This window comes from Mya arenaria, chromosome 17 (assembly GCF_026914265.1).
Source record: "Mya arenaria isolate MELC-2E11 chromosome 17, ASM2691426v1".
NCBI classification, from domain to species: domain Eukaryota; kingdom Metazoa; phylum Mollusca; class Bivalvia; order Myida; family Myidae; genus Mya; species Mya arenaria.
Genome location: NC_069138.1, coordinates 25,087,735 through 25,101,002, shown reverse-complemented (window position 1 = coordinate 25,101,002; position 13,268 = coordinate 25,087,735). Strand labels below are relative to the sequence as shown.

Genomic DNA, 13,268 nt, shown 5'->3' with positions numbered 1-13,268 from the left:
GGTCTTGTTCGGACTTGAGCAACTGAGGTTACGCTCGTAGTCTTGAATATGGCCATTGTGTTTCCTAGGTGTTGTACGAAGGTCTTGTTCGGACTTGAGCAACTGAGGTTACGCTGGTAGTCTTGAATATGGCCATTGTGTTTCCTAGGTGTTGTACGAAGGTCTTGTTCGGACTTGAGCAACTGAGGTTACGCTCGTAGTCTTGAATATGACCACTGAGTTTCCTAGGTGGTGTACGAAGGTCTTGTTCGGACTTGAGCAACTGAGGTTACGCTGGTAGTCTTGAATATGACCACTTTGTTTCCTAGGTGAGGTACGAAGGTCTTGTTCGGACTTGAGCAATTGAGGTTACGCTCGTAGTCTTGAATATGGCCATTGTGTTTCCTAGGTGTTGTACGAAGGTCTTGTTCGGACTTGAGCAACTGAGGTTACGCTCGTAGTCTTGAATATGGCCATTGTGTTTCCTAGGTGTTGTACGAAGGTCTTGTTCGGACTTGAGCAACTGAGGTTACGCTGGTAGTCTTGAATATGGCCATTGTGTTTCCTAGGTGTTGTACGAAGGTCTTGTTCGGACTTGAGCAACTGAGGTTACGCTCGTAGTCTTGAATATGGCCATTGTGTTTCCTAGGTGTTGTACGAAGGTCTTGTTCGGACTTGAGCAACTGAGGTTACGCTGGTAGTCTTGAATATGGCCATTGTGTTTCCTAGGTGTTGTACGAAGGTCTTGTTCGGACTTGAGCAACTGAGGTTACGCTCGTAGTCTTGAATATGGCCATTGTGTTTCCTAGGTGTTGTACGAAGGTCTTGTTCGGACTTGAGCAACTGAGGTTACGCTCGTAGTCTTGAATATGGCCATTGTGTTTCCTAGGTGTTGTACGAAGGTCTTGTTCGGACTTGAGCAACTGAGGTTACGCTCGTAGTCTTGAATATGACCACTGAGTTTCCTAGGTGTTGTACGAAGGTCTTGTTCGGACTTGAGCAACTGAGGTTACGCTCGTAGTCTTGAATATGACCACTGAGTTTCCTAGGTGTTGTACGAAGGTCTTGTTCGGACTTGAGCAACTGAGGTTACGCTCGTAGTCTTGAATATGGCCATTGTGTTTCCTAGGTGTTGTACGAAGGTCTTGTTCGGACTTGAGCAACTGAGGTTACGCTCGTAGTCTTGAATATGGCCATTGTGTTTCCTAGGTGTTGTACGAAGGTCTTGTTCGGACTTGAGCAACTGAGGTTACGCTCGTAGTCTTGAATATGGCCATTGTGTTTCCTAGGTGTTGTACGAAGGTCTTGTTCGGACTTGAGCAACTGAGGTTACGCTCGTAGTCTTGAATATGGCCATTGTGTTTCCTAGGTGTTGTACGAAGGTCTTGTTCGGACTTGAGCAACTAAAATTACGCTGGTAGTCTTCTATATGGCCATTGTGTTTCCTAGGTGGTGTACGAAGTTCTTGTTCGGAATTGAGCAACTGAGGTTACGCTCGTAGTCTTGAATATGGCCACTGTGTTTTTATTGACATCATTTTTTTTCTAGTAAGGTACTCAGTTCTGATCAAAGGGAAGTAGCTACAATTAAACCTAGGAATATTCGAGAGAGCATTTATAAAGTCAATAAAACAATAAGCGTTTCTGTGCAAATGAAGATATATGTTATATGTGAGCATTTGTGTTCTTTCCCCTGTGTTATTAACGTTTCTTTTCTGTTTGGTAATGTGTTATGCTAACAACGTACGAGTTTTTTTTTGTTCAGGGCCATATAAGTGACATTAATTTCGATAGAACAATACTGCTGAATCAATGAATCTACTATTTAGAAATAATAATATGGAGCCACCTGTCTTCTATGGCTACCAATTTGGAGGAATCAGTGTGATCGTTTTTTTAATTGTGATATCTGTATTATAGAATACCCCGCTTTTGGGCACACAAGTCAAGTCAATAATATACTTGAACATTTATACATGAGATTAAATCGTGTACAAAAAGTATAATTATTCTTATTCCTTGGTGCAATATGAGATCAAATATGTACACTGCTAATTTTATTATTGTGTTTAAGTCGTTTGTGGATAATTGCGCATAAACACTATTCAGATCATCACCAGATTCATACCAATATATCAAATATGATTCCTTATATGTGTTTATTTTGACAACGAAGAAAAGCATGATATTCACAATCAATTTAAGATATATTATAGTTCAGTAGACAGAAATTACATAAACGATCATGCAGTGCAATGCTTAAATTTGTGCCTTCCAAGTTCAATATGCACACAATATATCATAATTAGAACATCTAAATTTAGCATAGTAATGCAGTTTTATGTTTTAGTGGCATCTCTATAAACAAATATCGTTCGATGTTAAGTAAACTCTTAAAGTGGCTGTAGTGGTAACATCGGCTGGCATTACTCACATTATCGTGCCATGTTTGTGTAAAACAGTCAATTATCTTGTCTCTCAACATTTTAACAAATAAATTACAACCACCAATATCTTGTGAGATTTGTTCAATTGATACGGCATGGATAGTGGGAAAACACTATTTCTTTAGTTTCTTGGCCGATGTATTAATTAATTAATTCTTACTATTAAGCGTTTTAAATGCATTTCGTTTAACTCAGTTCTCCTATTCAATTCATAATTTAGAAAAAAATAATCATTTGATAAGTAGTTCAAGTAAGTATCATCTCAAAAGTCTCATGTTTTGTCGGCACCATTTTCAAATAATGCCCAGATAAAGGACAAGACCCACGGATTTATTTCTGTTCTCAAACTGAGAGTAAACGTGGATTGAGTTACAAAACTGGCCTTCGGTTGTACACAAAAGGCGTTGAATGTAGACATAAAAACCTTTACATGCAAACATTAGACTATTTCATAATTGCGCTTAAAATCGGAATGGAATTCAGTATATTCAGTCACATTTGTTGATTACATGTAATTGAATTGTCTTTATAATAAACAAAACGCAGCAAGTGCTAAATTATACACCAATACTCGAAATGAAACATGACTTAATTTTAAAACGATTTTAGGCATGCGTTTTGATTGTGGTTCAGAGAATCCAGGAGCAAGATATTACTAACTAGTAATGTTGGAATGTTTGAAAACGGATTTAAAAATTCGTTGAACAGGAAATTAACGAACTCGGCAAGGTGTTAAGCGGCTGGGCAAGTTATTTATTGCACTTCAGTTAAAAGCTCTAGTTTGGCATAGTTGTGGCAATTTTTAAGCATTGCCTGTTCATACCATAATGGTTTCATGGTTACAATTGATTATTAGGGAAATACGCTAAATACCCAAATAATATACAGGGGCGTAGCTAGCCCTTTATTCATGTGGATTCATATTTATGCTAGAGGGGTTCGTGGGCATGCCCTCTCGGTTAAATTTTCAAAACAATTGCAATATGTTGTCATATTTTTGTTGATGTTCACACTATCTAATGACGGTTGCAAAATGTCATCATTTTGATACATTTGGCGTCATTCGTCTGCCATTTGTTATAATAAAATAATAAAATATGTCATTGAAGACGCCTTAAAAACAATTATTTTACTTCAAATTATCTGACTGAAATAATGCGTGATTTTTTGCGAATTTACACGTGATTGTGTACCAGTATGTTTTCTCATCTCTCAATTCACTGACAACATTAACATCAGTCTCTAAAACAATTTAAAAAAAATCCGCCAGCTTAAATTGGTTGTAAGCTATTAAAGTACTAATCTATTATAAATAAAAATACATGTAAACTGTGAAATACATGTGCATTTCAGTGGCGGATCCAGATTTCTCAGTTAGGGGGGGGGGGCGTAACTTCTGAAATTGACTTCTGTTGGCCGCTAAGGCCCCCATGTATTTTTCATGGTAAGCTCTTAAACTATTTCATGTGTTTACTATGGAACGCCGGGGCTCAATGCTTCTTGCGAAATGCGTTATGCAAATGCTATATATAGAACAATAGTTTCATTTTCGACCAATCGAATGGCCGGGTACGGAATTACGGAAGCTCGTGCTATGTGAAATCTAAATATAGTAACACCTCCTGAATAACGGATTACCTTCGCATCTTGCATTTCGCATGAATCATTTTAAAAGCATTTAGCATCTCGCATTTTGCACAAAGCTCGCAAGGTAATTCATTTTAGCAATTTCTCCGTACGGTCGATTGAGTTTTTAACGATGCTACCTCTCACAAAGTAAGTCTGGGCGGTGGCAGTCGGTAAATAAGAAAACACACATGTTATTAAATCATTTAGAAATCTTATATTCATTTAAATAATTATAAAAGGTTGTAGATCCAGATCTACGCTATATTTATAAAGTTTAAAATTTAAAAGTCCTGTTTTGTAAAGTTTTAGACGCTCGGCAAATATGTTAAGGGTAGTTTGAAACTCTCCTCATGTCAAGTTTCATTTAATGCATTAATTCAAGCAATCCACATAGATTTGCATAAACTGTCGTGGAGGCTTTTATTTATGTCTTATGATCTAAAGACACCTCTGACTTTTGCACTCGGTAAAATTGATATCTTACTTGGCGATTAATGAGGATGACGATGATGATGTTAGCATTGTACTACAGTAGGACAATGTTTTTGTCCGATTAAGTATTCTACGTTACGTGTCGTCTGATCTGAGCAGGGTCTTAACTTATCAATGTAGACGGCATGTGGTTATTTTGAGTTGTTAACAGTGCAGTGTCAGATCATATGCCGTACATCCAAAGCAGCGTCTGATCTTATTCTAAATTTACTGCCATTCATTTCTAGTTTATTGTTTTAAGTCGCTTTATACTGACTTCTGCGAATATATTCAGAGAAGGTGAAATATTAACTCCTTTCCGGCTGATGATATAATTAATATGGAAACAGCTTGAATCCATATAAGATGACAAGCTACTCGGCGTCTGATATGATTCAAAGCTGTTTGACACTCCCGCCATATTAATCTTTCGAACAGATTTGTTTAGCATAAGACAGTCGCTTATAGTAATAAACTTTAAAATACTTCCAAAGTCATAGAAATGTGAAGACAAATAAAAAAAACTGTTTGCACAGAACATACTAATGCCCTCTGCGTGTGTGCCCCAAGACTAATGAGATGTTCATTTTACAGCTGAAAATGGCGTCGATTGAACCTGATGAAAGTACAATTGGCGACGAGCTAGATATGCCATTCTGCGAGCCTTGCAAAGAATCTAAAAGACATGTTAAAGCTTCCAGGTATTGCAATCTATGTAATGAATACCTTTGCGATGAATGCACTGATAGGCATAAACAACAGAAGGTGACCAAGAGACACGATACTATCGATGTTATTGAAAAGATTAAGTGTGACATAATGTATTGTGAACCATGTAAAGAAAGAAACCCTAAAACGATTGTCCAGAGGTTTTGTCTGGCTTGTGACGAGTACATTTGCGACGATTGTGTTAAAACTCACAAAACATTGAAGATGACAAAATCGCACGAGCCGATTGCGATAGAACTCGTTAAAGAGCAATCGAACATGGCCGACGAAGTATTTATAGAGTGCGAACCTTGTAAACTAGGAAATAAACAGAAACATGCCAGTAATTTTTGCCATGAATGTAACGAATATCTCTGCGCAAAGTGTGTCATTCAGCATAAGGTCACAAAAATGACTATACATCACGCACCAGTACCCATTAAAAATCTTCCAAAAGGGCCATCTTCAAACAAGCACTTTTGTAATCCTTGCTCTGGCGAGAGTCAAGAGGAGGCATCAATGTATTGTGAAATATGCACAGAATATCTATGTGAGCACTGCGTTGATTACCACAAAAGGCAAAAAGCAACAAAAGCCCACATTCTGACTACCGTTTTAAACAGAGATATAGATGTTATTCCGTGCGACGTTTGCAAGATTACAAAAACCTTTTCTCCCTCTCAAAACTTTTGCGTAGACTGCGAGGAGCGTCATTGTAAACCATGCACAGAAGTTCACCTGAGAAGGAAAATCACCAAAAATCACCAGATATCAAAGATCGGAGATTCCAAGCTATCCAATGCAGTGCACTGCACTGTCTGCGTAGATGCCGTCTGTAAGTCCAAAGCGGTTAAATACTGTGAAGACTGTATTGAATATATGTGCGAAACATGCACGGAGATGCACCAGAGAAATAAATTGATGAAAGTACACAATTTGCTCGCCATAGATAAAATAAAAGAAACGAAGTGTTGGACTTGTGAAAAGATAGGGTCTGTGGCTTATTGCATGGAATGTGATAAAATGATTTGCTGGCAGTGCAGGGCGACGCATGTTATTACGAAAAAATACAACGGCCACAAGCTGGTTTCAGTTACCAAAGGCTATTGCGATGAAACGAGATTGTATTGCGAACCATGTGAAGGTAGGGACTTACAACAATTGGCCAGCGCCTTCTGCCTTGACTGCGACAGAGAACTTCTTTGCTCGAAATGTGCAAAGAAACATAAAGCTAGAAAGAAAACACAGAGCCATATTGTGGTTATGGACATTGCTAAATTCGAAATACATAAAGAAAAGAAAGGTGAAACACAAAGGTAATGCTTAATGCACGTCGTTTGCCTTATATGGCTGTTGATTAAATTTTGTATTAGAATACTTTCACATATAGAAAGGTGTATTTGGACATTTGGAAACTCTTTGACTAGTTTGTATAAATTAAATGTCTTTTCAGCGACAAGGACGAACCTGAAAAAAAAAATTATAGTCGACCACAAGCGTTGTGGAAAGAAAAGAAAGACGTAATGCATCTTTTATTGACATACAATTTATGCATTTCCATGAATTGTGTATTATTGTTGTACTGGATATAAAGTAATTTTTTTCAACAGTTTCTGGGAAAAAAAACATCAGTTCACCTACACACTTATATTAAAACTAGTTTTTGCTTCAGTATAACCGGCCGGGAAAGCCTATATCATCGGAGGCAGGATCAGATTTCATCGATTTATCGTGGGGCGAGCCACTGAACTTTCAGGATGGCAGTTATTTCCAAGTGTTAATGAAAGATGTAGATCCAAACAGCAAATGGAAGTTTTATAACAAAGAGTTCACTACCGCAAGTGGTAAAATAGAAGACATTAACTCCAACACGAAGTTTGTATTTAGAGTCAGAGTTGTCCATGAGCATGGAGAAGGACCATACAGTCCGGAAAGCGATGTTATTATAACATTTCCATCCCCCGCGTCTCGAATAGTTTATTTCTCTACCAAAGTTGAGGGCGAAAACCCCACAACTTATGCTTTACCGTTGACTGAACATAGAGCAGCCCGAGATGTAATTGCAAAATCAAGACAGTTTATTCTTGGTAAGAATGTACTGATTATTGCCTTATAACAAATTTTCACTTTGCAGATCGAGTTGCAATTGATATATTCTTCATCGAAACAGAGTATTTAAATCAATATGTAACTTATATATCATTTATTGTGATGCCTGGCGAATTCGTTCAAGATCTATGACATTGCGCAGCCGTTTTGTTTTAAGTTGTTATCCTTTGTCACTTAATGAGGCCATAATTGTACAGCGGGACAGAGATTTGTTAGAAGACGATTGATTCTTTTATATTAATACATTTGACACGGGTATGTGTTGAACAAATTCAAATATTTTTAAATCAATTCTATATTTGAAAATATCTATTTTTAACACGTCCGAGTATTATTGTCAATGCACAATGCTACTCCCAACTCATATAAAAAATATCCATATGGCGCACGTACACTACTGCCATGGATACAAATTTTATCTGGCATTCCCTTTTCCGGCTTTCGGAGTGCCTGATAGCAGGATAAATGATTATAGTGTGAAGCGTGACAACCAGAAATGTCTACGCTAGCTGGTTTATGGCATCATATCAAATTCAAATGCTTTATCAAAAGTAACTTACGACATATTTAAGTTGAGTTATTTTGTTGCTTTTCGTATTTCGTTTATTGAATGTTTTGTTTACTATATATAGGATCACCGCCAATACTTGCGCCAAAGGAGAAAACAATAATACTCATAGGAGAAACAGGAACTGGAAAAAGCACGCTGGTTGACGGTTTAGTGAACTACATACTTGACGTTAAATGGGGTGACGCTTTCCGATACACAATCAAAGACTTGGAAGAAGAAGAAACACAAAGGTGCACTAACCAGGTAATAGCTTTGAGATTTTAAACACAAAGTTTGACCAACCATGTAAAATACATAATTAGCTAGGTATAAATATTTCATTAACAAATATAAGAGAAAATGAGGGACAATTATAAACATTTATCAATGCGGGAAATATCATCTAAAAGAATGTTTAGAATACAAACATACTACATCAGTATTTTCCAAACGTTTTGTTTCATATATATAACAGGCACTTTCGCAAACAGAATGGATAACTCAGTATACCATTTTCCCGGAGAAGGGTGGCAGGGTACCCTACTGCTTGAATATAATTGATACCCCCGGGTTTGGCGACACAAGAGGGCTTCAAAGAAATCAGGAGATAGTGGAACAAATCCGAAAACTTTTTTCTGCAAAGCATTCAAAACAAGTCTGTGTTATCGATGCGATCTGCTTTCTGTTGAGGGCGCCTGATGCTCGCTTAACGGCTATCCAGAGCTATATTTTTCAGTCGATCATGTCGCTTTTCGGAAAAGACATTAAAAGCAACATATGCTCGCTGATAACTTTTGCTGACGGCATCGACCCACCAGTTCTCGCAGCTATGAAAGAATCCAAGCTTCCGTTTGGAATGTATTTTACTTTCAATAACTCTTGCCTGTTTGCACGTAATGTCGGTCACACAAGCTTTGCACCAATGCTTTGGAAAATGGGAATCAAAAGTTTTCAGCAATTCTTTTCACATCTTGAACAAGGTAAATCTAAAAGTCTTCAACTTTCAAAAGATGTCCTTGACGAACGGCTCAGGCTTGATCAAACCGTAACTAATCTACAGCCAAAGATTGAGGCTGGCCTTATGAAATTTAACCAAATGAAAAAAGAAATTGCTTTATCGAAAGAGCAAAGACAACTATAAAAGACAAAGCGAATTTCACGTTTGAAGTTGATGAGACTCGACAAAAGAAAAGAGATCTTCCTGCAGGTCAACATGTAACCAATTGCACACTTTGTCATTTTACTTGCCACGAAAATTGTGACATTTTAGATAACGACAGGAAGAAAGGTTGCAGTGCAATGGACGGTAATGGCTTCTGCACTGTTTGTCCAAACAAATGCAAATGGGACAAGCATGCTAACACACCGTACATATTTAAGTTCGTCACTGAAAAAGTAAAGAAACGTTCTGGTGACATGCTAAAGAAGTATCAAGAAGCTGAAGAAGTTTTGCTCACTCACGAGATAGCTTTCGAGAAAATAGTTAAAGAGTTTGATTACATGATCGATGACATTGAGTATCTTATGACTACAGTAAAGGAGTGTAATGAAAGACTTACCTCAATTGCATTGTGGCCGAACCCTTTGTCAACGAATGAATACATTGACTTGATGATTGAAAACGAAAAGCTTCTAAAGAAGGATGGTTTCATTGAAAGGATCCACACATTGAACGAATTTAGAAAGAAAGAACTAATTATGTCAGATGCCTCGAAGTTTACGAATGAGGCTCAAACAGCCATGCGCATTGGAGAGTTGAGAAGATACGCGAGGGACGGGAACAGAATCAATACCTGGTTTAAACCAATCCTGTTTTAAGGTGAGTATTCAATACATTACATGCAATTGTGTCACAATTTTCACTAAGGCAATTAGTGACACTAGTATAGCTCAAAACTATGCGACGAATAATACACGCCGTTGAGCTAACTGTTTTAAAGGATTTCCCTTCTGCTTTGTGCAATTATTTATTACCCGACTAAAGTATAGCATATATAGTCCTGCGGCTGAACAGGGTGAGCTATGTGTGATGGATGTTTATGCATGATTGCACCAAACCTTGGGGAGCAAGGCACCGTAAAGGATGTGTGAAGGATCTGTAGAGATAGAAATAAAATAATTTATATGGATACGTAACAATAACTATGATGCATTCATTAAACATATTCTATGTGAATATACCTTAATCCATTATCAAAACCAAATGTAACTACTGCCTGCTTGCAAATTAAATTAGCAACGCATACTCGGCAATCAGCGATTTAAGGACGATCATAATGCCTTTTGCAACTAAGAGATTGAAAATTTGTACCGCCCTAAAAGCGTTTTCGATTAATATGGTTTCCACACTTCAATGAGTGCAACAAGGCTACAATTTAATTAGTCGGTTAATATGCAACTAGTGCAAAATTAACATGTATTGATCCTTTACGGGTGTATATGAGCCTTCCCCCTTTTAGATGGTTTCATGTTGAAAAGTAAACAAATACGCCCGTGATAAGTGGTTTTCTATGATGTGTGAAGTCGATTGACAGGCTATTGATGTTGCAAGGCTTGACTCGGAATTACCTTCGTATATAGGAACGGAGTAAATGACACAATCATTCATTGCTCGAGAACATTCATAAGCTCGGTTCATTTGCAAACGATAGTATACATCATAAAATCAGCTTGAGCTTCAAATACATGTCACTGACCATTGAGAAATGTAGTTTAATACGCCATTTACGCTCATTTCAGAATTGTGCTCAGCCAAAGACAACAATATATAGATGGTGATAAGAGCAGCAAAGGAATTCAGAGAGAAAGTTAGTGTTATTAGTATACTTAGGTGAAAGTAAGTAAAGAAACTCTGAGAGTTGGTTATGTTTACTCCTGAATGGTTACATTTAAAACTTAATTATGCATATAATATCATAGTTTTTTTTTTACTTTTCATTTCTATATAGGACTTAAATTTTAAACAGATGATTTAACCATTTTTAAGAATAGTGTACTATCGATTTTCTATCCTATTAATATATCTTTTTTATTTTTGTTCTACGCTTTAACTACATTTATTCAGAATCAAATAACGGTTTATTTCGCAAAGATGGTAGTGGGTTAAATACAAACAAACAAAAATAATAGAATATCAGAAACATGAAAAATTATTATATTATGAGTGTGGGATGTTGACAAATACTGTTAATTTGTTATTGAAGGCATTATGTGTGTCATTGCAGTGTTTGTTGGTTAAAATGGACAAAAAGCCAATGTTGCGTGATTTTTTTACCGTCTTCAAGTCAATCTTTGTACATATTTGAGTAATATATAAAGCAAATAGATAATTAGGCAGTAGAATGCATGCCTTTTTATTTTAGCCGGAATTAGGAATATGTACTTTGCCAACTATTACGGTAGTTGTGAATGTTCTAGGTATAACTTTTGAAAGTCTATTTATTATGTTTTATTATGCATTTGTTTACAGATAATTCAACTATTATGGTGTTTTTGAATTCGCGCAACATCGTTGAACTATCCTAACATCACTTATTGAATTGTTTTATACACGTTCTACATATTAATTCACAGTCAGGTTGTTTTATTTCATTCGTCGTGTGCTAGGTTGAATACAAATAGACAAAAAGAAAAATAATTAATAAATATTATATAATGGGTTAGGGTTGTTAAATATTGATAATTTGTTCTAATGTTGGCTATAATGGTCAAACATCCAATTAATAAGTGCTTTTTATATTGCAATTAATACATTTAAAACGTATGTGCTTTCGATAAATATTTCAATAAAGTATTTACAATTATTGTTTTAGAATGAGTTTTGTGTATCAAAAAATAAATAACCAAGGATTTCAACGACGTTTCCATGTATATCTTTGTTTATATTTGAGGAACGGAATAACAGATATAAAACTAAGCAGCAGCGACCTATTTGAACATTCCTAAGACACATATTATGTTTCATTTTCAATTATATAACTTGTTTTGTGCTCATTTTCATATGGTCATTCATAGATATTCTGGTGAAGATTTGTATGATGTATTTAAGTACAATAATGGCTTATTGACCATGTCTGTTTTATAGTGTCTGGCCTCATCCTCACAAGACTCTTTAGTTTAAAAATTGTTTTGCCTGTTTAGATAATAAACCAAATCTCTTGAACAAAGCAATCTTTCTCACCAGAATGTTACTGCAATTTATTTTTATCGTGTAACATATATCTAGCATATAGCATAATTATATAACCTGATATGTTTTGGTATGAAATGATTGTTTGTTTCGTTAGTTAATTGAAATCAGTAGAGTGTATTATGTTTTAGCTATTGAACCTATTGTTTGTTTAACATACTTGATAATCAAGGTCTTTCTGGGTGTATTTTTATTGTTAAAAATGTTCAATGATATTTCGAAGAATAATATAATCAAATTATAACCAGATATTTGTGCTGCTAGATTCGTTAGTAATTCTATTTTCACTTCATATTGATCTTCTTTGTGTTTTTGAATAATGTACGGTCACTTATTTTTATTCATATATTTTCAAAAATATGAAAGAATATCATTCAAATAGACGGAGTTTGCAGTTAACCACACAAATAATTATTTCCAAGCATCCGATATGTTCAATATATGTAAGTAGTTAATATTTAAAGCAAACGCTGTTATCACATAAATAAGGATCGTTAATTGGTCTCAATCGCCATATAATAGTTTAAAATCGCTTTATAATATAAGAGTGAGGTTGTGCACACAAACTGGTATAACCCCCAGTAAATTAACATTTTACTGACCGTTCCAAGGCGTTATCTAACAATCCTTAATAAACATACCTAGTTTTTTTATGTATAATATGTATGCACTGTGCTGCTTGTGGAGTTTTGTACATATTGTATGTGAGTTTATGTGCTATGTCTTTGGCGTTTACCCAGTGCTATTAAACCGGGTTTATGTTTAAACTGTTTGCTACTGAGCTTGTTTCTGTAGCTTTTCACATAAATATTGTTCAAAATGGCTTGTCATATTTTATACATCTTATTGAAAAATTATGAATAGCAACAACAGAGTCATTTCCTGGAAAGATAAATCTGATGATGAAAAATATGATACATTTACATTGACAAGTAACAATTAGCTTAGAATATAACACATTTAAATATTATATTGTTCATTTCCCCCTTACAATAAAGAAAAGAATCAATGTAGAAAAATATTTGTTGTCAACATCCTTTACCTTATATGACATCATAGTTTATATTACAAACATATGGAGTAGTAGTTAAATAAACATATTATGAAGATTTGTAATGATGCATAAAAAGTTTTTTAGTTAATTTCAGAACATTTGATTAGCTTACTTTTGTCAGAACTTGTGTTGG

The 13,268-nt window shown here is 35.6% G+C and overlaps 1 pseudogene; it reads left to right on the top strand.

The window, feature by feature from the left end:
* Nucleotides 1-6,344: 6,344 nt before the first annotated feature.
* Nucleotides 6,345-9,710, top strand: LOC128223299 (uncharacterized; annotated as a pseudogene).
* Nucleotides 9,711-13,268: the final 3,558 nt, after the last annotated feature.